Source organism: Hyperolius riggenbachi, chromosome 2 (assembly GCF_040937935.1).
Source record: "Hyperolius riggenbachi isolate aHypRig1 chromosome 2, aHypRig1.pri, whole genome shotgun sequence".
NCBI lineage: Eukaryota > Metazoa > Chordata > Amphibia > Anura > Hyperoliidae > Hyperolius > Hyperolius riggenbachi.
The window spans coordinates 445,507,727-445,534,949 of NC_090647.1; the positions used below are offsets into that span (position 1 = coordinate 445,507,727).

The window sequence follows — 27,223 nt, forward strand, 5'->3', positions numbered from 1 at the left end:
TCCTGTTCTTTTGGATCTGTGAGGGTTGTTGTCCTGGACAACATGGGCAGTATTGAGTGGGTTTTCTTGGGTGCTCCCCTGTGGCCTGTACGTGAACCGTCAGGGGAAACACCTCTTCCCTTGCCCCTCCCTCTTTCACCGGATTTCTTCCTCATTTCACTTATCCTTAAAGTACACGCTGACTGGCAGCAGTACAGTGGCAGTACAGAAATGCTATACAGTGGTGGGTGAGCGGTGTACCACTATTGTCAGCAGTGACACAGAGCACAATGCTATACAGTGGCGGGTGAGCGGTGTACTACTGTTCCCAGCAGACACAGAGTGGAAGTAAACACAATGCTATATAGTGTGGCTGAGCCGTGTACACAGAGTGGCATTAAACACAATGCTATATAGTCTGCTATATAGTCACCCCGAACAGGGTGATGTTCTGCAGAACCCGAACAGTGGCAAACACTGTTCGCCCAACACTACTGGGAGGGAACGCAGATTTTAGTACCTAAACACACGATACAACATGTTTTCCGGGGTCGGACTCTGAGGCACATACAGATGGTCCCGATCATCATCCTCATCATACAACTCTTCTCCTGAGTCTGACCCACCCACCACCTCTGCCACCCCAACATCCCCAGACACAGACCCCTCATCGTCCTCAACATTAACTTGGGATGCTGGCCTGAGCCAGACCTCCTCCTCCACATCAGGCCCCATCATCTCCTCAATGGCAGCCCTCATTAATCGCTCTGGCGACGGACTGATGGACACAACGTTCTCCTCCGGGGAGGGCTGCTGCTGACCACTGGCTGCTGGGGTGGATGTTATAGCTTGCGTGGGGCGTTGGCTGTTGCTGTTGTTGGGAGTGCTGCTCACAGCGGAGGTCTCTGGGGAACTCATGTTGAGCTCATATAGTGGTTGACGGTGAGTGGAGTATTACTGATCCCAGCAATATACACACTGACTGGCAGAGTACGCAATGCTATATAGTGTGGCTGAGCGGTGTACACAGAGTGGCAGTAAACACAATGCTATATAGTCTGGCTGAGCGAGCGGTGTACTACTGTTCCCAGCAGAATCAGAGTGGCAGTAAACAATGGTATATAGTCTGGCTGAGCGGTGTACACAGAGTGTCAGTAAACAATGGTATATAGTCTGGCTGAGCGAGCGGTGTACTACTGTTCCCAGCAGAATCAGAGTGTCAGTAAACAATGGTATATAGTCTGGCTGAGCGGTGTACACAGAGTGTCAGTAAACAATGGTATATAGTCTGGCTGAGCGGTGTACACACAATGCTATATAGTCTGCTATATAGTGTCAGTAAACAATGGTATATAGTCTGGCTGAGCGAGCGGTGTACTACTGTTCCCAGCAGAATCAGAGTGGCAGTAAACAATGGTATATAGTCTGGCTGAGCGGTGTACACAGAGTGTCAGTAAACAATGGTATATAGTCTGGCTGAGCGAGCGGTGTACTACTGTTCCCAGCAGAATCAGAGTGGCAGTAAACAATGGTATATAGTCTGGCTGAGCGGTGTACACAGAGTGTCAGTAAACAATGGTATATAGTCTGGCTGAGCGGTGTACACAGAGTGTCAGTAAACAATGGTATATAGTCTGGCTGAGCGGTGTACACAGAGTGGCAGTAAACACAATGCTATATACTCTGGCTGAGCGAGCGGTGTACTACTGTTCCCAGCAGACACAGAACAGTAAACAGAATGCTATATAGTGTGGCTGAGCGAGCGGTGTACCACTATTCCAAGCAGACACAGAACAGTGAACAGAATGCTATATAGTGTGGCTGAGCGAGCGGTGTACCACTATTCCCAGCAGACACAGAGTGGCAGTAAACAGAATGCTATATAGTGTGGCTGAGCGAGGTACACAGAGTGGCAGTAAACAGAATGCTATATAGTGTGGCTGAGCAAGCGGTGTACTACTGTTCCCAGCAGTGACACAATGACAGGGGGGACCCTGGCTAGCGTGGCTGGAGCGCGAACTACCCTGCCTGCCTACCCAAAGCTAAACCCACAGACAAATGGCGGAGATATGACGTGGTTCGGGTATTTATTTACCCGAACCACGTGACAGTTCGGCCAATCAGAGCGCGTTCGGGTCCGAACCACGTGACCCGTTCGGCCAATCACAGCGCTAGCCGAACGTTCGGGGAACGTTCGGCCATGCGCTCTTAGTTCGGCCATATGGCCGAACGGTTTGGCCGAGCACCGTCAGGTGTTCGGCCGAACTCGAACATCACCCGAACAGGGTGATGTTCTGCAGAACCCGAACAGTGGCGAACACTGTTCGCCCAACACTAGTAGGTATCTATTCTTAGTATTCTAACAGCTTTGGTACACTTTACATTTCTTAGTACCAATTTGAAGAGAAGAGGATTTGGCTGTAGGGGAGGTGGAGGCCATATGTAAAGCTTAGGGGTATATTTAAATAATTTTATTTTAACTTATATTGTAAAAGCATTTATGTAACGATGGTAAAAGTGTTTTTCCTGAACGGTTGGCAACCATATTTAAAGAAAACCAGAGCTGTTAGACAAAAATAATCTATACTTACACGGGGCAGAAGATCCCGACTGAACCAGTTAACGGTGCTGATTGTGTCTGAAAGGCAGACCGCGGGACGACGGCGAGGGACTCAGAAGTGCGTATGGAGCTGGAGGAAGCCCCTGAGTAGGTATCTAGTCTTTGTATTCTAACAGCTTTGGTACACTTTACATTTTTTAGTACCAATTTGGAGAGAGGAGGATTTGGCTGTAGGGGAGGTATAAGCCATATGTAAAGCTTAGGGGTATATTTAAATAATTTTAAATATGCCCCTGATTTTTACTCAGCAGATTGCAACCCTTTGTAATTGAATGTTAAATTGTGTCTTTAAAGCTGCAAGCTTAGTATTTTAGCTTTTGTTTTAAAAATTGTAGTGTACTGCATGTTTTTTGTATGCAAGATGTTTTCCAGTATATTTCCTCTATAGATGCGGAACATGTGAGAATTTCAATAGGTTAACATTCTGAAAAACCCTTCTGGAAAATTTGACGACAGCACTGCAAAAATGCAAGGGTTACAAGAGAAAGGATAATACCACTGGATATAGCGGATTAGGAATGAGAATCTCTTGGTGAAGAACAGACATGGGACCCGAAGTCTAGAGCTATCTATCATGTATGGAGTCAATTTGGGATGGATAATTGGCCCAATATGTGAGTAAACTTTTTTTTCTGTTGATACAGATATTGGAAGCATTTTAGACGAATGTTTACATGTTTAAAATGCTATGTTACTGTATTACTGTCATATCTTGCCAGATAGTTGAATATTTTTTTGTTGGTGTGCCTGGAAGTACTTGTATATTGTCAGCACATTTATGTAATGATGGTAAAAGTGTTTTTCCTGAACGGTTGGCAACCATATTTAAAGAAAAGCAGAGCTGTTAGAAAAAAAAGAATCTATACTTCCCCGGGGCAGAAGATTCCGACTGAACCAGTTACCGGTGCTGATTGTGTCTGAAAGGCAGACCGCGGGACGACGGCGAAGGACTCAGAAGTGCTTATGGAGCTGGAGGAAGCCCCTGGGTAGGTATCTAGTCTTTGTATTCTAACAGCTTTGGTACACTTTACATTTCTTAGTGCCAATTTGGAGAGAAGAGGTTTTGGCTGTAGGGGAGGTGGAGGCCATATGTAAAGCTTAGGGGTATATTTAAATTTTAAATATGCCCCTGATTTTTACTCAGCAGGTTGCAACTGTTTGTAATTGAATGTTAAATTGTGTCTCTATAGCTGTAAGTTTAGCATTTTAGCTTTTGTCTTGAAAATTGTACTGTACTGCATGTTGTTTTTTGTATGCAAGATGTTTTCCAGAACATTTCCTCCATAGATGCGGAACATGTGAGAATTTCAATAGGTTAACATTTTGAAAAACCCTTCTGGAAAATTTGACGACAGCACTGCAAAAATGCAAGGGTTACAAGAGAAAGGATAATACCACTGGATATAGCGTGTTAGGAATGAGAATCTCTTGGTGAAGAACAGACATGGGATCTGAAGTCTAGAGCTATCTATCATGTATGAAGTCAATTTGGGATGGATAATTGGCCCAATATGTGAGTAACCTTTTTTTTTGTTAATACAGATATTGGAAGCATTCTAGACTAATGTTTACATGTTTAAAATGCTATGTTACTGTATTACTGTCATATCTTGCCAGATAGTTGAAATATGTTTTTGCGTGGAAGTACTTATATATTGTCAATACATTTATGTAACGATGGTAAAAGTGATTTTCCTGACCGGTTGACAACCATATTTAACCACTTGATGACCCAGCCTTTACCCCCCCCCCCCCCCCTTAAGGACCAGCACTATTTTTTGTGATCTGTGCTGGGTGGGCTCTGCAGCCCCCAGCACAGATCAGCTGGCACGCAGAGCGATCAGATCGCCCCCCCTTTTTTCCCCCCTATGGGGATGATGTGCAGGGGGGTCTGATCGCTCCGATCGGCAGGCATGTTGCGGGGGGGCACCTCAAAGCCCCCCTCCGCGGCAAAATTCACCCCCTCCCTCTCACCCCTGATGATCCGGGATGCACAGGACGCTATCCGTCCTGTGCAGCCAGTGACAGGCTGTCCCGTCACATGGCGGCGATCCCCGGCCGCTGATTGGCTGGGGATCGCTGATCTGCCGTACGTCGCTGCTGCGCAGCTGCGCCGTACAATGTAAACAAAGGAGACAAATGTCTCCTACGTTTACATTTTGCGAGCCGCAATCAGCGGCTCGCAGGCTATTCACGGAGATCCGCTCCGTGATCTAACAGGAAACGGCTGCTCGCGCGAGCGGCCTTTCCTGATTAATTAGGGAGGCACCTGGCGACACAGATGTGCGTCGCTGGTCCTCCAGCTACCACTTTGCCGCCGTACGGTATGAGTGTGCGGTCGGCAAGTGGTTAAAGAAAACCAAATTCTAACAGCTTTTGTACACTTTACATTTCTTAGTACCAATTTGGAGAGAAGAGGTTTTGGCTGTAGGGGAGGTGGAGGCTATATGTAAAGCTTAGGGGTATAGTTAAGTAATTTTAAATATGCCCCTGATTTTTACTCTGCAGGTTGCAACAATTTGTAAGTGAATGTTAAATTCTGTCTCTATAGCTGTAAGTTTAGCATTTCAGCTTTTGTCTTGAAAATTGTAGTGTACTGCATGTTGTTTTTTGTATGCAAGATGTTTTCCGGAATATTTCCTCCATAGATGTGGAACATGTTAGAATTGTCCTAGACTGTGGATTGGTGTATTTATACTTCAGCGGGACATGTGGACTTATGACTTGTGAGCCCGATACTGGATGTTGGGACTGGTGAGAATTGCATTGTTTTGGATTTTTTTTGTGCATCTGCTATTTGTGGAGCTACTACTGGGACTTTGGAACTTTTCTTTCTTTTCCTGTGAAGCTGTGAACTGTAACTCCTTGGTGGGGAAAATAGTGAGATTTTTTAGACTGTGGGTGTAGTAATGCATTTCCCAGTTTAAGGGTGCTAGGCGAACCCCAATTTTCTGGCAGGGTTATGGAGGTTTGTGACAGTTCTAAGACAACAGAATCAAGAGACACATTCACAAAAAAAGAAACAAAAATTCCAAAGTCTCACTCAAATAGCAGAAAGTGCACAACACATCCCAGCAATCCATATACAGAAGTGCACAACAGATCCCAGCACTGTTTAAAAATATTGGGGTACCCGTGCACCCCATATTGCTGGGGGGGGGGGGGAACTAGTAGAAGCATCAGATTACCTGTTGTGCCCACAAAATCTCAACTTATCCCCCAAATATCCCCAGCACCGTATACAAAAATTGGGGTACTCGTGCACCCCATATTGCTAGGGGGGACTAATGGAAGCATCAGATTACCTGCTGTGCCCACAAAAATCTAAAATGATCTCCTAGATATCCACTGATCCCAATGTGTTCTGATCTCATTCATTTTCTATGGAGAAGCATAGAGGCTGCATGGACCGATGCACGAGTGCTGCCTAGAGTGAAGTCATGTAGTATCAGTGCTGCCTAGAGTGAAGTATTTTAGCACTGGTGATGTATGAGTGAACCTCTCTATCATTTACTTCCTGTGGCCCAAATTTGAATAACTTGGAAGTGTATTGAAAAAATATGCTTCCGTGCATGCGTGCCTCAACACGAAGGTAAAAAAACAAAACAAACTGTGTTACCATAGACTTACATGACTTCCGGTTCGCCGCACATTACCCGACAACGAACGAATTACTCTTGCGTTGAATTGGGCACTTCCAGCGGAACGCATCGCACCGCACTAGGTATAAAATGCCCTATAGATTTTAGTGTAGTGTTGGCTCCAGTGTGAAAAGGGCCTGAGGGTTCTTTTATACTTACGTGCTGTGGTAGCAGTGTGGTTTAGAAGAATCGCACCGCAGCCAAAAAGTTGCACTGCGAGTTATAGGTGCAGTGTGACCAAAGAAAAAAAAATAACACGTGACTTTGGTGCACTTCCGGGAGTAGCTTGGTGCTGAACTGCAGGTTCTGCATTACTTTTGCCCTGAGCATTGCCACACTATCCCACTGCAGGAAGTGTATCATGCCTCATTGGCTGTAATGGCCACTGTGATGAGCTGCAATGGGGGAGAGTACCGTGACTTGACATGGTCAGTGGAAAAGGGGCCTGAACAGAACAGCCCATAAAATAACCCGACATAAGCCTGAATTAATATAAATTGCTTACTTCTGTAATGCTGGATTCACTCTAGTCTGTGCATTTTTCTGCATGAGTTTTGTGATAGTGGTACATTGCTGTAAGGGCCTATTCAAACTTGAGCGTTTTGCCGCCGATTTCGGCAAAACACTCAAACACTAGCGCTTTTGAAAGCGCTAGTGTAATTAAACCCTATGGGCCCATTCTTACCTGGGCGATTCAGCGCAAACTGCCCAAAATCGCGTAACACAAACGCGTCGCCTGCACCATTTTCAGGCGATTTCCCAGAGATCGCGTTTCAGTGCTATAGAAGCGATCGTGGGAAAATCGCCGCAGTGTTCAGTGATTTTTCAGCTGAAAAATCACTCACGCAAAACGCCGGCAATAGGCGCCGGCGTTTTGCGCTTTCGAGTGTGAATTGGCACTTAGTTGTGTTTGTGAAAAACGCATTCAAGTTTAAACTGGCCCATTGATTAACATTGGTTCTTAGTTTTCTTTTGCAGAAAAATAAATTGTGAATCCAGCCTCATGCCTCTATGATAGAAAAAGGGTGCATTCACACTGCATCTGTTGCGTTGCATAACAATTCTCTTCACATCTCTGCAATGTAATGCATCATGCTATTCAAACTCGCAAACCAAATAAAACCTGCCCCCCCCCCTTCCCCCATAAAAACCCTAAACCTCCCCCTCCAGGATCAAAAAATGTTTCTGTGTCCACATGCACTACCTTATAGCCTCTCCCCTCCCACTTCCTAAAGCCAGCAGAGCGCACATTACCTGTCATTGGAGCTATCAGCACGTTCTCTTTACGCTTCTGTTCAGCAGTGCCGTACAAGTGTAATGACTGATATTTATGTTTGCAAAAGAATGTTTCTCCTCCGAATGTCCAGTGTTAACAAGCTGTGTGTTTGTAACATTGTGTTACTATACAGCTTAGTCTAAAGTAGGCTCATTAGCTAAAAGTGTATTTTTTATTTACCTCTAAGTTAGCCAATAAATGGTATCATTCTGATTCAAAACTTCTTCCTTTTATTGATGGCTAACACAGTACAACACTCTACTCCTTTTGATGTAAGTATGTAACTTTTTTTTTAGAAGCCCCTCTACACTTGCCTTGCAAGTGTGCATTGCGTTAACCTGTTTTGCCGCAGTGTAACGCAACGACTATGCAAGGCAATGGGGCCTAGCACACTTACCGTGTTGCTTCAGAAGTTCCCAATTGGCCACTGACCTGCCGCAAAGTCAACAGCACATTACCGTCTGACTTCCACACCAACACAGCGGTGGCGGAATGCCTTTAAGTCCAATGGACGACACAGAAATTTTTAAATTAGGCGTGCATGCACAGAACGAACTGAATACGACAGGAAACCCTGTCTAGCAGGGAATACGTCAAGTGGCAAGGGGTGTGTGGGGGGAGTCGGCAAGGGGCGTGTCAGTGCATTCTGCTGCGGGGTCATACGAATGCAGTTTTTTGCGTTGCAGTCCAATGCAATGGGGGCGGAGCATCTCACTGCAACGCTATTGCCAGCTGTAACACCGTCCTTAAAGTTACAGGCGTACTTTAACCTGCTGAGCGGTCTGGACGAGCTCAGCTCGTCCAACACCGCCAGAGGCTGCCGCTCAGGCCCTGCTGGGCCGATTTTCGTAAAATAAAAAGCAGCACACGCAGCCGGCACTTTGCCAGCCGCGTGTGCTGCCTGATCGCCGCCGCTCTGCGGCGATCCGCCGCGAGCAGCGGCGAAAGAGGGTCCCCCCAGCCGCCTGAGCCCAGCGTAGCCGGAACAAAAAGTTCCGGCCAGCGCTAAGGGCTGGATCGGAGGCGGCTGCCGTCAGGACGTCGGCTGACGTCGATGACGTCACTCCGCTCGTCGCTATGGCGACGATCTAAGCAAAACAAGGAAGGCCGCTCATTGCGGCCTTCCTTGTTTATTCTGGGCGCCGGAGGCGATCGGAAGAACGCCTCCGGAGCGCCCTCTAGTGGGCTTTCATGCAGCCAACTTTCAGTTGGCTGCATGAAATAGTTTTTTTTTTATTTAAAAAAAACCCTCCCGCAGCCACCCTGGCGATTTAATCAGAACGCCGGGGTGGTTAAAATAAAATACACACTTGTGTGAGTGCAAGGAACTAATCACTATCATTTTAAACCAGAGACTTTCATACTCTTTGGGCCAAATTTATTAAGGCATTTCCAGAGACCTCAGAGCATCTCCATATTATAAGTGATTCAGCAAAACATTTAATGAACTGAATTCCAGGTGAGGATTTGTCACCCTCACCTGGATCATATCAGATCATAGTCAAGGTTCCTGAGATGTACGTAGACTAATGATTATAAAGTTGTGATTACTCGCAGAATGCGCAGCAAAAGGTTTTTTGTTTTGTTTTGTAATAATCTTTGGATAGCCTGGATTTATTTTTTTAAAAAGGCACTCACTGCGGGTACCTGCATACGACTGCAATCGCTCAACTACTAATTTACTTGCCTTTCAGCAGCCACTACTATAGTTCAGTATGATCCAGGAAAAGGCTACAATCGACCACCTTATAGCAGACATTTGTAAGGAGCAGTTCACACCAATGTTTACTGCCAGCCACGGCAACTGTTGTTAAAGTCCTGCCCAAAGGTGAAAGGGCGGTGCCTCTACTGGCAGCCGTGTTCTGATCCCAAATTTTCATTTCAGACGACCCAGAAAGCAACATGCTCTTTCCAGGGTCTCTGTGTCCTCCTGTATGAAGTGCCAGATTTCTGGTAAGAGCACAAAGGTCCAGGCCTTGGGCGGCTGCAGGCCAATGGGGCACCTGGACATGAAAGAGGGGTTGCTGCTTATGAAAGGAGAGGCTGAAAATGGGGAGCAATGCATTAAAAAAGAAAACTGATGGTCAAGGGAGCTGTTCCTGAAAGAAAGGGGTGGCTGTACATGGATGATACACATGGAAGAGGGGCTGCACACAGAATGGGAGGGCAGCACAAGAAAGGGGAGTTGCATACTTGGTCTAGGGGCATAAAAAGTAAAAGCCCGGCCAGGCCTGCGGGGATGAAAAATGCCGTAAGCCGCCGTAAGATGACAAATGCTTTTCTGCATGCATGCCGAGGCCCGTGTGAATCGGCTCGAAGAACACCAGGTTTGCTGAACCATTTGTGACGTCCCCTCTAGAGGTGCTTCAAGATCTCTGGAGACATCTTAGTAAATGAGCCCTTTGAGGCATTGACCAAGTACAAGCTGAATAATCTTGATTCCACTCAATGCATACATGTTGCAGGTGTGTGACCTAAACACTACTGAAAGCAAACAGCTTGGCAGCCAGGAATCTGGCACATCGTAGAGAACAGATTCCATACTCTTCTCACTTAGGCCTGGGGCCCACTCCAGATCGCTAATCATTGTAGCAAATGCTAAGTGTTTGTTTTTCTAGGGTGTGCTAGTGATTTCCAGTGCGATTTGTGTGACGACAGGAAACACTGTACAATCTCATGATGGCGATTGTACAGTGCTTCCAATGTGTATTTATTTTTCTTTTGTATGCTGCTAAATAAAGTTTAAACTACTTTCTGGATCTCCCAATATCCATTTCTGCTGGCTTCAAGGCCCTAGCCCCACCCCCTAGCACAAGAGATCATATGAGCTCCTCGATCTCCAAATAGAGACTCACCAATGACCTTTTGTGCTGGGGGCGGGGCTAAGCACCTGGAAGCCAACAGAAATGTGTATCGAGAGATGGAACAAGTACTTTAAATTTCATTTACACAAGAAAATGGCCCAACAACGCCACTGCTAAATTGCTTTTCCAAAGCGATTCAGGCCCTCAGGTTTCCTTACAAGCCGTAGTTCAGGTACCAATGATGTTCTTAGACCTGTATATGTACAGCTGAGCACAGTGCATGAGGCAATTCTTTGCTGCTGTATACCTGCACCATGTGTCAAACACAGGCATGCATGTGGTTACAAATGCTGCTACCGGACTGCATTCAATGGAAGCCAGAAGTCAATGGTCGTTAAGCGTTGTGTTCAGCCATCCTTGGGTGTGTCCATCTAACATTTTGGGGGGTCAGTGAGGCGAGTCACAAGGATGTTTCCCTAAAGATTTCATGCTGAAAACAATTGGGAATCAGCCTGAGGTTTATGGTGGCCAGCGGATCTCTCTCCAATCTGATTCGATCAGAGAAAGTTCTGTCTTTCGGGCGCCAAAATCGCTAGATGTATGGGAACCTTTACACTCATTTTAATTATACCACCATACTACCCCCGCGGCTTCCAAGATCTTCCAAACAGACAGACAGAAATTTTTACTGTTAATCGCTGAGCCTTCAGTACGTCAGAAAGAAAACTATTGGATGACTAACCTCCCAAGTTTGAGGCTTCAAGTGCACCTGTGTTTGTGGATTCATGCTAAAATGACAACTACTACAGCAATCCATCAATTGTGTATATTCCTTATTACTTGTGTTGGTGTGTCATAACAGCAACACAACTGAAGTCTCAATACATGTGCGTAAATCACAGACCAAAGTTTATTTCTTTGTTGAATGTTGTTGTAAAAAAGACTGTAATCTACAGTATATAATACTCTGGCAACAGTTTAGTGAGTTGAACAGACAACATAAAACTCAACAACTGAATGGACAATCATCAAATACAGACATGGAAAACTAGAACAATTTTTAACACTGGGTATATAAAGCAAGAATAGGGAAATAAAACACTGGCTCACAGAGCTCACAATTGCATTTACAGAGCGCAGGCACTTTGTGACTCTTGAGATTATGTTGGCGATGTCCCAGAGCTCCTTACTAAGGCCACCATAGGAAGTCCAGATCGATGATGTCTGGCTTTTCTAGTAGAAGGTATCTCCAATCTCCCCTCTCGTGACTGCTTGCACGGCCTGCTCTGGTATCAGTGATGGATCAGTGAGAATGGACGTAGAGGTGCTAAGCTGCCATAAAGCACTTAATACCGCTGAAATAATACAAAAAAGGTATCAGTAGTTATTCAAGAAGAGTACTAAATGTAATACCATTCTACATGAACTATATAGTGTAAATACAAAAACACCCCTAAAGGATTGCTTTGTGATTTACTCAATAGTGTAGGTTTTTACATTATTTCCTTTGCATCATTGGGTCCACAACCTGTTAACCTTGCTGCCATCAATTACATCTTTGAAGACAATATACCGTATTTTTCGCCGTATAAGACGCTCCGGCATATAAGACGCACCCAGATTTAGAAGGCAAAAATCAGGAAAAAAATAAACCTTGGGGCGTCCATGATGCAGGGGCGTCTTAGGGACTTTTCACCCCCCAGTTACTCTACATACTATTACACTGACCACATAAGGGGACAGTGTAATGATTGCCTATTCCCATGTTGCCTGCCTGTGTTCCCCTATGTGGTCAGTGTAGGGATTGGCTGTTCCTGTGTCCCCCTGTGCCTGCTGTTTCCCCCTGTGCCTGTCATGTCCTCCTGTGCCAACCATGCCCCCCTGTGGCAGCCATGTCCTCCTGTGCCAACCATGCCCTTCTGTGCCAGCCATGTCCCCCTGTGGCAGCCATGTCCCCCTGTCAGTCTCCCCGTGCCAGATATGTCCCCGTCAGTGTCCCTGTGCCAGCCATGTCCCCCTGTCAGTGTCCCTGTGCCAGCCATGTCCCCCTGTCAGTGTCCCTCTGCCAGCCATGTCCCCCTGTCAGTGTCCCTGTGCCAGCCATGTCCCCCTGTCAGTGTCCCTGTGTCAGACATGCCCCCCTGTCTGTGTCCCTGTGCCAGCCATGTCCCCCTGTCAGTGTCCCTGTGCCAGCCATGTCCCCCTGTCAGTGTCCCTCTGCCAGTCATGTCCCAGTCAGTGTCCCTGTGTCAGCCATATCCCCCTGTCTGTGTCCCTGTGCCAGCCGTCCCCCCCTGTCAGTGTCCCTGTGCCAGCCATGTCCCCCTGTCAGTGTCCCCCTGTGCCAGCCATGTCCCCGTCAGTGTCCCTGTGCCAGCCATGTCCCCCTGTCAGTGTCCCTGTGCCAGCCATGTCCCCCTGTTAGTGTCCCCCTGTGCCAGCCATGTCCCCGTCAGTGTCCATGTGCCAGCCATGTCCCCCTGTCAGTGTCCCTGTGCCAGCCATGTCCCCCTGTCAGTGTCCTCCTGCCAGCCATTTCCCCCTGTCAGTGTCCCCCTTTGCCGTCAGTGTCGCGCTGTGCCTGCCATGTCCCCCTGTCCATACCCCCCTGTGCCAGCAGCGTAAATACAGTATATACGTTACCTGCTCCTGCTGCCATGATCCTGGCTCCAGTCCTGCTTTGCTATCCTCTTCTCCCATCTACCGCTGCTACAGACGCCGAACATCGCTTGCCGGTGAGTCCCAATTAGCCGCACGGTGATTACGCATGCATGACCCTGGCGCACTTGTACTGATTGCGTAATCCCTGCGCGGCTAATTAGGACTCACTGGCTAGCGATGTTTGCTGGCTGCAACAGCGGTAGATGGGAGAAGAGGATCGCGAAGCAGGACTGGAGCCAGGATCATGGCGGCTGTAGCAGCAGGCATTGGTGGATGGCAGAAGAGGATCGCGAAGCAGGACTGGAGCCAGGAGCGCGGCGGCAGGAGCAGGTAATGTACAGTGGAGGAAATAATTATTTGACCCCTCACTGATTTTGTAAGTTTGTCCAATGACAAAGAAATGAAAAGTCTCAGAACAGTATCATTTCAATGGTAGGTTTATTTTACAGTGGCAGATAGCACATCAAAAGGAAAATCGAAAAAATAACCTTAAATAAAAGATAGCAACTGATTTGCATTTCATTGAGTAAAATACGTTTTTGAACCCCTACCAACCATTAAGAGTTCTGGCTCCCACAGAGTGGTTAGACACTTCTACTCAATTAGTCACCCTCATTAAGGACACCTGTCTTAACTAGTCACTTGTATAAAAGACACCTGTCCACAGAATCAATCAATCAAGCAGACTCCAAACTCTCCAACATGGGAAAGACCAAAGAGCTGTCCCAGGATGTCAGAGACAAAATTGTAGACCTGCACAAGGCTGGGATGGGCTACAAAACCATTAGCAAGAAGCTGGGAGAGAAGGTGACAACTGTTGGTGCGATTGTTCGAAAATGGAAGGAGCACAAAATGACCATCAATCAACCTTGCTCTGGGGCTCCACGCAAGATCTCACCTCGTGGGGTGTCAATGGTTCTGAGAAAGGTGAAAAAGCATCCTAGAACTACACGGGAGGAGTTAGTGAATGACCTCAAATTAGCAGGGACCACAGTCACCAAGAAAACCATTGGAAACACATTATACCGCAATGGATTAAAATCCTGCAGGGCTCGCAAGGTCCCCCTGCTCAAGAAGGCACATGTGCAGGCCCGTCTGAAGTTTGCCAATGAACACCTGAATGATTCTGTGAGTGACTGGGAGAAGGTGCTGTGGTCTGATGAGACCAAAATAGAGCTCTTTGGCATTAACTCAACTCGCTGTGTTTGGAGGAAGAAAAATGCTGCCTATGACCCCCAAAACACCGTCCCCACCGTCAAGCATGGGGGTGGAAACATTTTGCTTTGGGGGTGTTTTTTTGCTAAGGGCACAGGACAACTTAATCGCATCAACGGGAAAATGGACGGAGCCATGTATCGTGAAATCCTGAACGACAACCTCCTTCCCTCTGCCAGGAAACTGAAAATGGGTTGTGGATGGGTGTTCCAGCACGACAATGACCCAAAACATACAGCAAAGGCAACAAAGGAGTGGCTCAAGAAGAAGCACATTAAGGTCATGGAGTGGCCTAGTCAGTCTCCGGACCTTAATCCAATAAAAAGCCTATGGAGGGAGCTCAAGCTCAGAGTTGCACAGAGACAGCCTCGAAACCTTAGGGATTTAGAGATGATCTGCAAAGAGGAGTGGACCAACATTCCTCCTAAAATGTGTGCAAACTTGGTCATCAATTACAAGAAACGTTTGACCTCTGTGCTTGCAAACAAGGGTTTTTCCACTAAGTATTAAGTCTTTTATTGTTAGAGGGTTCAAAAACTTATTTCACTCAATGAAATGCAAATCAGTTGCTATCTTTTATTTAAGGTTATTTTTTCGATTTTCCTTTTGATGTGCTATCTGCCACTGTTAAAATAAACCTACCATTGAAATGATACTGTTCTGAGACTTTTCATTTCTTTGTCATTGGACAAACTTACAAAATCAGTGAGGGGTCAAATAATTATTTCCTCCACTGTATATACCGCTTCCCTGCGCACCTCTGCATCCCAAAATCTGTACCTTCGCCGCATAAGACGCACCCACTTTTCCCCAAAAATTTTGGGGAAGAAAAAGTGCGTCTTATACGGCGAAAAATAAGGTAACTATATGATTTGGCACTGTTCACTAGTCTGTAGGACTCAGCTGACACTTTTGACCGATCTAAAGGTAAACTCTTGAAGGTCTTACTACCTTACTACCCTGTATATTGCAGACTTGCAATGGCAGGGTTCTCCCCTAGTGTTTCCTATTTCTACTGTACTTTATTAAATTAACATGTACCAGTATTGTACCAGCATTGCTGATATTTGAAACCATACATAAACTGTGTATATATTTTGTACTTGTGTTACTGGATATCTTCATTGTACTGTTGTTGAACTACCTGTGTATTTATGCTCCCTACTATTGTCTGTTTTGTACTAAGTACAGCACTACCAAAGATGTTGGCGCTATATAAATAAATAAATAATAATAAAGTCTGTATTACTTAAAGAGTAACTGTTAGGCAAAAAAAGCTAATTTAAATCTCTATTCTGTGTTAAACAGTTTGGAAGGAAGCCAACAAGGCAATACTGAAGTAAAAAGATATCTTACTTTTTTGTTGGCTGAATAGCAATCCTGTTTATCCCCAGGCTGCTAAGGAGGCTGCAGGCCGCATAACAGAAGATGCAGAGCATGCTGGGAGAGTTTTTTTCTCTCCACTGCACTCCCTGGTCCTCCCCTTCATTTCCCTATCCCGCCCTAAGGCTGTTTTCACAGTAGGACGTTACAGGCTCACCTTACAGCAGCCTGTAACGCAGCCCAACTCACAGCACTGAAAAATCAATGTGCTGTTCACAGTGCACACTTTGCATTAGAGTATACTGCACATGTCCGCTATTGTTCCTAGCCACATGGCTAATTAATATTCACTGCACTGTAGTGTTGTCCAGATCATGAACGATTCGGATCTTTGATCCGGTTCTTTTTGTGAGTCGAATCATCCGAGATTCGGTTCACAGTGGATGTCTGGAAGAAACAGAACTGCAGCTTCTGTGCACAAGCACAATCTTCCTGCTGCATCTCTCCCTTCCCCATTAGCACCCTCAATGTGCCTTCATTCTCCTGCACCTCTCACTCTGCTGCAAATGGTTCAAAGATTCGGTTCAAAGATCCGGATCTTTTCAATGATCCGATTCGAATCATCCGAATCATTGAAAAGATCCGGACTTCCCAGTATAGAACTAAACCGTCTCACCTCTGTTCAGATCAGGGGGTGTTAAGGTTATGCACCCCTAAGGGTTAGGCGCCACCAGCGGGGTCTTAGGGTTAGGCACCACCCAGGGAGGGTTCTGTGTGAGAGTAGGGAGAGGTTAGGTCAGAGTTCCTCTAACTACGGCCTGTGGGCAGAATCCGGCTCCTCACATCAAAAGGACCGGCCCACCGGCCTGTGCTGTTATTGTATTGTATTATTATTGTAAAAGCTTGGTTTGCACTTCTTCGCCACATCAGAGAGCCCTGTGTTGCACGTCTACCTGTCCCTCTCTCCCACCACGCCGCCTCAGCATGCGTGTTCAGAGTCCTCCTCTGCAGAAAAGATGGCAACCACAGGTTGCCATAGTGGTGTCCAAAGGAGTGGTGATACAATGTGCCGTGCTGAGCTTAGGCTTCCTCCCCTCCACAAAGCACCTAGGGGAGGAGGCACCAGCTCTGCATGGCAGGAACTCAGTGCCCTGCACCCACCACACCCCTGGCCACCAGGTTTGTGCACCCTTATCTTCTGTTGCAAGCAATTCAAGGTGTATGCACAAGTATGCAAATAAAACCACAGCAGTGCTGGTCACCCATCTCCTATGTTCAAAAAAAAGTGTCCGCAACCAAAACTCTCCACAAGCAGTAATGTCTTTATTTAGGACTTATCCTCACAGCAAAAACGGGTACAAAAGCTGACATGTTTCGGGCATGCGGCCCTTAATCATAGCTTACAAACCAAGTTTGTTTGTAAGCTATGATTAAGGGCCGCATGCCCGAAACATGTCAGCTTTTGTACCCGTTTTTGCTGTGAGGATAAGTCCAAAATAAAGACATTACTGCTTGTGGAGAGTTTTGGTTGCGGACCACTTTTTTTTGAATATTGTTCCAGTGTATAGGCCCAGCTGCCTATGGCCCTGCACCCTCTACCACAGTGCAGCTGAGCGGTGACCATCCTTCTCCTCTCTACATCTCCTATGTTGTATCAATCTTTTCATATAGCAGGGACAAAACAGGATGGGTATGATGAAATGTTGGTACACCAGTCCGGAAATTTTTTATTTTTATTTATTTTCCAAATGATAGATCCGGCCCCCCAGAAGGTTGAGGGTATGTGAAATGTTTAAAGACCCCTGGGTTAGGTTATAGTTAGGTTCAACATTATTGGTAAATTTATCGATAATGTAATACCGCAATTAAATTGTTTTTTACCGTTTTTGTTATAGTTGTTGTTATTTAGCGTTGCACTTAACCACTTGCCGACCGCACACTCATAACGTGCGTCGGCAAAGTGGCAGCTGCAGGACCAGCGACGCAGTACTGCGTCGCCAGCTGCAGCCTAATTAATCAGGAAGCAGCCGCTCGTACGAGCGGCTGCTTCCTGTCAATTCACGGCGGGGGGCTCCGTGAATAGCCTGCGGGCCGCCGATGGCGGCTCGCAGGCTAGATGTAAACACAAGCGGAAATAATCCGCTTTGTTTACATTTGTACGGCGCTGCTGCGCAGCAGCGCCGTAAGGCAGATCGGCGATCCCCGGCCAATCAGCGGCCAGGGATCGCCTCCATGTGACAGGGGACGTCCTGTCACTGGCTGCACAGGACGGATAGCGTCCTGTGCAGCCCAGATCTCCCGGGGGAGCAGGTAGGAGAGGGAGGGGGAGGATTTCGCCGCGGAGGGGGGCTTTGAGGTGCCCCCCCCGCAAAATGCCAGCCAGGAGGAGCGATCAGACCCCCCCTGCACATCATCCCCCTAGTGGGGAAAAAAGGGGGGCGATCTGATCGCTCTGAGTGCCCTTTGATCTGTGCTGGGGGCTGCACAGCCCACCCAGCACAGATCACCTAAAACAGCGCTGGTCCTTAAGGGGGGGTAAAGGGTGGGTCCTCAAGTGGTTAAATTAGCTTGCAATTTTTTCAAATGTATGCTTAGCACATTATGTAAGGTACATAACAATTTTCACATCAAAGAAATACATTCATGGAGGATCAACTGGTGGGAGAATATGCACAAAAAAAATAAAATAAAATACCTCAACAAATAGAAGAGAGGAGCTGGGCACATCCAGTAAAAAAATGCCACTTTACTAGAAATCACTTAAAAAGTTTCACAATACAACAGCAACAGACAGCTGGGAGAGAGAGCGGGACAAGCATGTAGGAAGTCAACACAAGGAGTACTTAATCAGGACAAACAAGCCCCCCAAAAAGACAGTGGGTAGGTTTTGATGATGTGGCGAGCTCTGCCACTTTTACCGCTATGCGCCTGATTGGCCTGCATACTGACAGCCTATTGGCTGGTCGGGTGGGTGACAACTTCCGGTTTCCAGCTCTTGGAACGCATCGGTGTCCAGGAAGTGCCGTCACGGTGGTTCTGGATGTGCTGTGATGGCGTCCTGCATTCCCTTTCATGCTTAATGAGTGAGTACACTATTTAAAGGGTATTTTTTTGGGGGGGGCTCATTTGTCCTGATGAAGCACTCCTTGTGAGAGTGCGAAACAGCTGTCGACTCTCTACATGCTTGTCCCGCTCTCTCTCCCAGCGGTCTGTTGCTGTAGTATTGTGGAACTTTTTACGTGATTTCAAATAAAGTGGCATTTTTTTACTGGATGTGCCCAGCCGCTCTCTTCTATTTCTTGAGGTATGTTGGAACTTTCAGGTGCTTAGAGCACTCCAGAGAGCTGTGTCTATTGTCCCTGTGCACCATCCTCCTACCATATACTTGGATTAAAAAGGATAGGTGTTTTTTTTCATTACCTCTCCTGAAAAAGCCAATTGTATAGCAGTATAACACATTCTGATTGCACAATAGTAGACAATGCGTTACGCAGGTGCTTTCCTGCTCTATGAGAGGCGTCTGTTCCATGTCCCCACAGCCACCAGGCACAATCTTTATTGACCTACGGAAGCAGGAAAGCACCTGCTTGTCTACTATTGTGCAACAAAAATTTCTTCCTACGATTGGCTTTTTCATCAGGAGAGGTAAGCCAACCACCTATTCTTATTAATCAGTTTTTTAACGCCTCCTCTTACCAGTTGTTACTGTTTACACCTTTATTGAAAGGTTGTAATTGTAGTTTTCTCCCAGTGGGGACTGGAGTTGTATGTTTACTGGTAATCTCCCTCCATCAAGGAGTCTACATCCCAGAGAGCAACCACTGAGGGGCAGTTACCACAACCAAGCAGGAACGGGATTCTCCTGTAGGATATATTAGTGGTTGCATCTGAGAGCAACCCAAAAAGTGCGAGCAACTTTTTATAAGGTGTTACATAACAGTTCACACTATTGGCTTCTGGTCTGTGTTTTTCCTGCTTCCTGGATATCCTGCTGATTTATGTATGATAGCTGTTTTAACAATACTATGAAAATGAAAGGCCAGCAATATACAAAGTGTAACCCCAGATATCATGCATGGGCAGCACAGTGGAGAAATGGTCAGCAACGTGATTAGCATTCTCCCCCTGCAGCACTAGAATCTCAGGTTTCAGTCCAGGGCACTGTCTGCATGGAATGTGTGTTTCCAGTGGCATAGCAATAGGAAGTGCAGAGGTTGCAACCGCATTGGGGCCCTTGGGCTAGAGGGGCCCTCCCTCAACTGCAGTATTAGCTCTGTATTGGTCCTGTGCTCATAATAATCACTTCTATAGATACTTTGAATAGTGGCAATCATTAACAAACTGTTCTCCACTCCCTTCTTGTACCTCTAATACTGTAGTTGCCATTGGCAGGTTTTGGTGCGCCGTATCAATTGTTATGTATAGAGTGCTTGGGGGGCCACAATGTAGACCTTCACATCCGGGCCCACAGCTCCTTAGCTACGCCACAGTGTGTTTCCTCTCTGTGTTTGCACGGATTTACACTAGTCACAGCCTAAAAATCAAACTGGTAGGTAACTGTCTTTCACCAAAAATTGGGCCTAGAATGTGGCAACATAACTTAGATCATGAGTCAGCTAATGATATGAACTGATAAGTGTTCTCAATAAATGTTGTGGGAATTTCAGAACAAAAACAATAACAGTCAGCAAATGCAGTCCAATACACTGGATCACTTCAACTCAACACCTGGTCATTAAGTGAGTAGACCCTATAGTACAAGATAAAGTTTGTAGCACTATACGCCACTGTATACAAACAAAAAGCTTTTTCAAATGGTCTAAAATGATCATAATACCTGGATGTAACAGTAGAAGTAGTGTAGGGGCCATCGGGGCTGGGTAGTAGATGGGAGGTACATTTCCCCGGTATTTGGACTATGGTCACTTTAAAACCTTGTGTGGTCCTAGGAAAGGAGTCCGGATTTTGGCAGCAAGCAGTTGCTGCTTGGTTTTTTTCTTTTCAGGGCCGGACTCCTGGGATGGGAGGGAAGGAAGGGTGGGCCTTCCCATCCCACCTAGGTACACACCTGGTGGTCAGTGGGGCTGAGAGCCTCACTAATATGGTATTGATGAGATGCAAATTTATGCATAAGAAGCAGCCTCACAGGCAGTCTGAGGAGAGGTGTTGGAGGAGTAGCATGTCTGCTACGGAATCTCCTGACAAGGAATATTGGAGCACTTAATGGAAGCCAAACCATACCCTGGTCTGTTGTTAGTATGGTATTGGCCTGATGAAAAATGAACTTTGTTTAAACCTGCTGGACTTTATATTACAAAGCTGAAGTAAGCTGACTGTTTATTTTCCACTTGTTACTGCTGAACTGAAGCTGTTTTTCTTCTACTGCACAATAAATGGACTTTATTTTATACATCTGTGTACTGCGTGCTGGCTGCGACCCCTCTAAACTTCACAGTAGCCATACACTGGTGGATTTGCAATTCGATCGACCAACTGACAGATCCCTATCTGATCAAATCTGATCAGAGAGGGATCGTATGGCTGCCTTTACTGCAAACAGATTGTGAATCGATTTCAGCCTGAAACCAATCACAATCTGTTGAGCTGCTCCTGCTGCCTGTCCTCCCCTCCCCTCCCCCCCCCCCCCCTGTATACATTACCTGAAGCTGCTCCGGGTCCTCTTCTCCGCGCTGCACCGCATCCCAGCGTACACTGTGTCACTCCGTGACCAGGAAGTTCAAATAGAGCGCCCTCTATTTGAACTTCCTGGTCACTGGAGTGACACAGGAAGTTAATGTACGCTGGGATGGAGCAGGAACAGAGCGGTGCAGCGTGGAGAAGATGCCCAGGAGCCAGCGTCAGGTAATGCGTACCTGTATTGGATCGGCCGCCGCTAGCGACGCGCTCCCTACCTGCGGGCGATCGACGGTCATTTCCCGCACGGCGCAATCGACGGACCGATCCGATTTGGGTAGGAAATCGGATCGGCGGGTGCGTTTAGCGCGAACAATTGGCAGCAGTTTCGATCCCAGTGATCGAATCTGCTGTCGAACGGCGGCAAATCGGGCCAGTGTATGGCCAGCTTAAAGAGACTCCGTAACAAAAATTGCATCCTGTTTTTTATCATCCTACAAGTTCCAAAAGTTATTCTAATGTGTTCTGGCTTACTGCAGCACGTTCTACTATCACCATCTCTGTAATAAATCAACTTATCTCTCTCTTGTCAGACTTGTCAGCCTGTGTCTGGAAGGCTGCCAAGTTCTTCAGTGTTGTGGTTCTGTGATGCATCTCCTCCCTCCAGGCCCCTCTCTGCACACTGCCTGTGTATTATTTAGATTAGGACAGCTTCTCTCTTCTCTCTTATCTTTTACAAGCTGGATAAATCCTCCTCTGAGCTGGCTAGGCTTTCACATACTGAGGAATTACAGACAAGGGCAAAGCTGTCTGCACTCTGCAGGAAGAAACAGCCTGACACTTCAGTGGAAGATAGCTGCAGGGGGAAAGAAATGCACAAATGATCTCTTGAGATTCAAAAGGAAGGGTGTATACAGCCTGCTTGTGTATGAATGTATTTTCTATGTGTGGACATACTGTACATCAACCTACTTCCTGTTTTGGTGGCCATTTTGTTTGTTTATAAACACACTTTTTAAAACTGTTTTTAACCACTTTTAATGCGGCGAGGAGCGGCGAAATTGTGACAGAGGGTAATACGAGATGTCCCCTAACGCACTGGTATGTTTACTTTTGTGCGATTTTAACAATACAGATTCTCTTTAAAGCACAGGAGGGTGTCTGTGCTGATCCCCCCCTCCCCCCCCCCCCCCCCCCGCACCTGATGGGGTGTAGCCAGCCCTGGCCAGCTTTAGATACAATAAATTCCAAGTTTGTCCAGATAGGCATTAATCAAACATACTAAGTGGGGTGTATCAAAGAGAGACAGGTGGTCAGAAGATTTGCTTGTAATTTGCAAATAAGTGTATCAAAATAACTGATGGCACAGAGAGTCTCTCATGTGCCACCGAACACATGCAGTCTGCAAGCAACCCCACATAAGTCTAGGTGGGTAACTAATCTTAAACTCCACTCCCATGGCTAACTGTAGGTGGGCGCATGACCCTGACACCCTCCCCCCTAACCCTACAGACACCCCTCCTTCACCTGCTATTTTATAAGGAAAGTCCTACGTCGAAATTTACAGTAATAGCTGAGTCTTTAATGGGCACCGATGGTGGCGCTCATATGGTACGGCGTTTATCGTGCCCAAATATATATGATCCACAGGATCATCCAGAGACTTTCTTCCTTCTATTAAAGGGAACCTAAAGCAAAGTGACGAAAAAAAGTTTCACGTACCTGGGGCTTCTAAAACCCCGCTGCAGCCGCTGCCCTGTGTCTGCGTCATCCTGGAACGATGTTCCTGCCCCCCACTGCGGCTAGGTTCACTGCGCCTGTGCGGCCCTGGCCACAGGTGTTCTCGCTCTCACCGCCGTTGCCATCCTGTGCATGCGAAGTACAAGATTTTCTTTTCTATGCATGCGTAGGACAACGGTGAGGGCGAGGTCACGCACAGCCAGGTATGCGCAGGTGCAGTGGTTCGAAAAAGGAACTTACATGCGACGGGTGACCGGAGCATCGTTCCAGGATGGCGCGAGCACAGGGTAGCTGGTAGAAGTCCCAGGAAAGTAAAACTCTTTTGTTGTCATTTTTCTTTAGGTTCCCTATAAGGTGTCTATCCTTGGCAATTTTTTCTCACACGTACATTTAAAGCATCAGACAATGAGGAGGCATTGAATGGAACTCTACCTCCATGTGTTACTAGCTGTTTATTAGCTGTGTTACTGACTGTTTTTCCTGACTACTAACCAGTGGCATAGCTATAGAGCTCTGGGCCCCGATGCAGAATCTGGATGTGGACCCCCCCTGCGTTACCTCCGAACTTGAAACGCAACCACCATTACATCCGATACTTGAAACACAACCACCGTTACCTCCATCACTTAAAATGCAACCATCATTACCTCCAAAACTTGAAACACAACCACTGTTACCTCCATCACTTAAAATTCAACCATCGTTACCTTCGACACTTCAAATGCAACCATCGTTACCTCCGACACTTGAAATGCAGCAAACGTTAAAGGTGACAAACATTACCTCCCAGTTGTTAAATGCAGTAAATGTTATCTCCTACACTTGTAGTTCAGAAAACATGAAATGCGGCAAATTGTACTATGCATTAAATGTTCGTTCCCTAGATGCTGGTGGGATGGAACTGCTGAGTGGCATAGGGTGATACTGGGTGCTTCTTGGAGGGAGCCAGTGGGTGGGGGGGAAGGTGACACTAAGTGCTACAGGGTGGGATCGAGGGTGACACTGTTCTGCAGGGTGGGAGGGAAGGTGACAGGGGTGTAGCAATAGGGGTTGCAGAGGTTGCGACCGCATCGGGGCCATTAGGCCAGAGGGGCCCCGAAGGGCCCTCCCTCAACTTGCTGTGCTGGTCCTGTGCTGGTGATAATCACTTCTACAGTGGGATGCGAAAGTTTGGGCAACCTTGTTAATCGTCATGATTTTCCTGTATAAATCATTGGTTGTTACGATAAAAAATTTACATGTATCATATAGGAGACACACTCAGTGATATTTGAGAAGTGAAATGAAGTTTATTGGATTTACAGAAAGTGTGCAATAATTGTTTACATAAAATTATGCAGGTGCATACATTTGGGTACTGTTTTCATTTTATTGATTCCAAAACCTTTAGAACTAATTATTGGAACTATACATCCCACTGTATAGATGCTTTGAATTGCAGTAATCATTAACAAACTGCTCCCTATCCCCTTCTTGCACCTCTGACACTGTGGTTGTCCTTGGCAGTTTTTAAAACTTACATCGGGGCCCACAGCTCCTTAGCTACGCCACTGGAAGGTGATGCTATGTGCAGCAGGTAGGGAGGGTGACACTAGTTGCTGCAGAACGATAGGGAGGGTGATACTGTACTGCAGGGTGGAAGGGAGGGTGATATTACACACTGGGTGCTGCTGGGTGGTATATTAGGTGTTGAGGGTCTTCATTGAGCTGCTTTTGCCCCCCATGTACCTGTCCCCCCTCTCCCTGCACCGCACTTACCCTCCAGGAGGATGACACTGGGGAAGGAGTAGAGTGACACTGGGTGGGGAGGGTGCTCACATCTTCATAGTATCCTCATTTCCTGAAGAGAGTCTCCAACAACTTCAGATTTTGCTGCGGAGACAAACGCTGAAAGAACTGCGCCAATCAAAATTTGCGCCACACTTCTGGGCAGTGTCACGTGGTTTGCGTTGCTCTCTGCGCGGATTGGCCCGGGATGTAGCACTTCAGTGATTGGTCGCGACAGATGGAGGCGGGTCTGATGAGGCAGGCCTGCACGCTGAAGAGCAGTAAAGTGACAGAGGCGCAACGGGACTCTAGCATGCGGTCCTGTCGGCAGGTGTGATTATCTGCCAGCACTTGGAACACGCACGGCCTGGGTCCCTCACACCCGCAGGCCCGGTCGCCACTGCAACCACAGCCCTACGCCCCCTGCTGCTAACTTCAGCTGGCTCACTGACATACCTCCCAACTTTTTGAGATGAGAAAGAGGGACACTTAAGCCACACCTCTAATCACGCCCCCGCCACACCCCTAGTCATGCATACCATAAAGACTTTATAAGAAAAATATTTTTTTATAATTCAAACCACACTGGTCCTTTCTATCCTGGTTCATTTTCCTTCATATTAACATTTTAAAATTAGTAATATATCAATTTAAAAGATGGAAATCAAGCTTAGAGTCAATCAAACACATTTTTTAGTAGAGAAATATATATATCTACATAGAAAGAGGGACAAATGAGGAGGAAAGAGGGACAGGGCTCCCAAACAGGGACTGTCCCTCCAAAAGTGGGACAGTTGGGAGCTATGCACTGACTGGCAGACAGTAGTGTTGTCCGGGTCATGAACGATTCGGATCTTTGATCCGAATCTCTTTTGTGAGTCGAATCATCAAAATGAGTGATTCGGATCGCAAAGGGGGCGGGGACAGGAGCAGCACGCCCCCCTCGCAGCGGGGTCCTGGAAGCAGAGCAGAGATAGATCGCTCTGTTGGAGGGGAGCCAGCCTTGCAGGGACAGGTAGATGAGAGAGAGGGGACATCGGTGCCACTGCCAGATATGTGTAGAGCACACATACTGGCTATAATGTGCTGCTTATTATAGGCTGTCTGTTCCGTAGTTGTGCACAGTGAACACATTGGAAACTTTTGGCTCAGCTCAGTAACTTTGCAGCGTGCTGGGCTAGAAGGGCAGGCACTGTGATTGCAGTGCAATATGATCCTCCTGCACTGCTCTAAACAGCTGCACTTCACTTCTGGGAATGCTTTGGGGAATGCTTTCTTTCACTGTGCGACGTTTGCATTCAAAGTATACAGATGAACATATAGGTGAAATATATGTAAAGCATATGATTGCAGCATGTGGGTATTGTGTGCAAACATTTCTGCTCTCTGCTCGTCCCTCCTCCCTTCTCTGTCCACTCCCTGCTCTCTGTCCATCTTCTCCCCTTCTCTGTGTGTCCACCGCAGGGAAAGTCCTGTCCTGCTAGTCATTTCACCCCTCCCCCCCAATGATTCCCTAGTAAAATGATCCGAGATTCGGATCAAAGATCCGGATCTTTTCAATGATCCGATCCAAATCATTGAAAAGATCCGAACTTCCCATTTCTAGCAGACAGGCTTACTTACTGGAGACTGCTGGCAGATCGCCATGACTCCTGGGAAGCCCCGCCCCCAAACCCGTGCGAAGCCCCGCCCCTAAACACATGTGAAGTTTAGCCCCCAACCCCGCGCACAGCCCCGCCCCTACACTCGTGTGAAGTCCAGCCCCCAAACCCGCGCACAGCCTCGCTCCCAAACCCACGTGAAGCCCCGCTCATCGACAACATGATATAGGAGTACCTGTCCTCTGCGGACAGTCCAGTCCTGGAGAGCAGAAGAGGCGGACGTGTTTTTCCTGTTCCTCACTCCGCAGGAATGGCGACACTACAGAGACGCAGGTAGGGACAAGGCTCCGCCTACTCACTCGGGGGCGTGTATCGGAGTAACTGGGAATCAGATTATCGTATGCTTGCCAAGGAGATGGCATTCATTATGTCCGGAGCTCCCCCTTGTGGACGATAGTGAAATAGCCTGGCTGAGAATAGTGAGCGTGCATGGATGGAGACAGCAGATAGCCCCGTGGCAGGAATGCATAGGGCCGCTGCATACAGAGCTGTATAGGAGCAGGATGCTGCAGATAACAGCCTACCCACTTAGCAGGGAGTATCATGCATGGAGTAGGAGCATATAAATGTTCATAAATACAGGGAGTTCAGAATTATTAGGCAAGTTGTATTTTTGAGGAATAATTTTATTATTGAACAACTACCATGTTCTCAATGAACCCAAAAACTCATTAATATCAGCTGAATATTTTTGAAAGTAGTTTTTAGTTTGTTTTAGTTTTAGCTATTTTAGGGGGATATCTGTGTGTGCAGGTGACTATTACTGTGCATAATTATTAGGCAACTTAACAAAAAACAAATATATACCCATTTCAATTATTTATTTTTACCAGTGAAACCAATATAACATCTCAACATTCACAAATATACATTTCTGACATTCAAAAACAAAACAAAAACAA

General features: G+C 46.7%; 2 long non-coding RNA genes across 3 annotated transcripts in view; one reads left to right on the forward strand and one right to left on the reverse strand.

Annotated features, from left to right (window-relative positions):
• LOC137546945 (uncharacterized) overlaps positions 1 to 27,223 on the forward strand; it is a 250,200-nt gene that overhangs the window by 187,388 nt on the left and 35,589 nt on the right. The gene's annotated exons all lie outside the window — the stretch shown is intronic.
• Positions 11,213 to 27,223, reverse strand: part of LOC137546944 (uncharacterized) — a 108,932-nt gene continuing 92,921 nt past the window's right edge. For both annotated transcript variants that reach the window (XR_011026404.1, XR_011026405.1), the window contains one exon: positions 11,213 to 11,675. This is a non-coding gene — a long non-coding RNA (uncharacterized lncRNA). The remainder of the gene's footprint in view (positions 11,676 to 27,223) is intronic.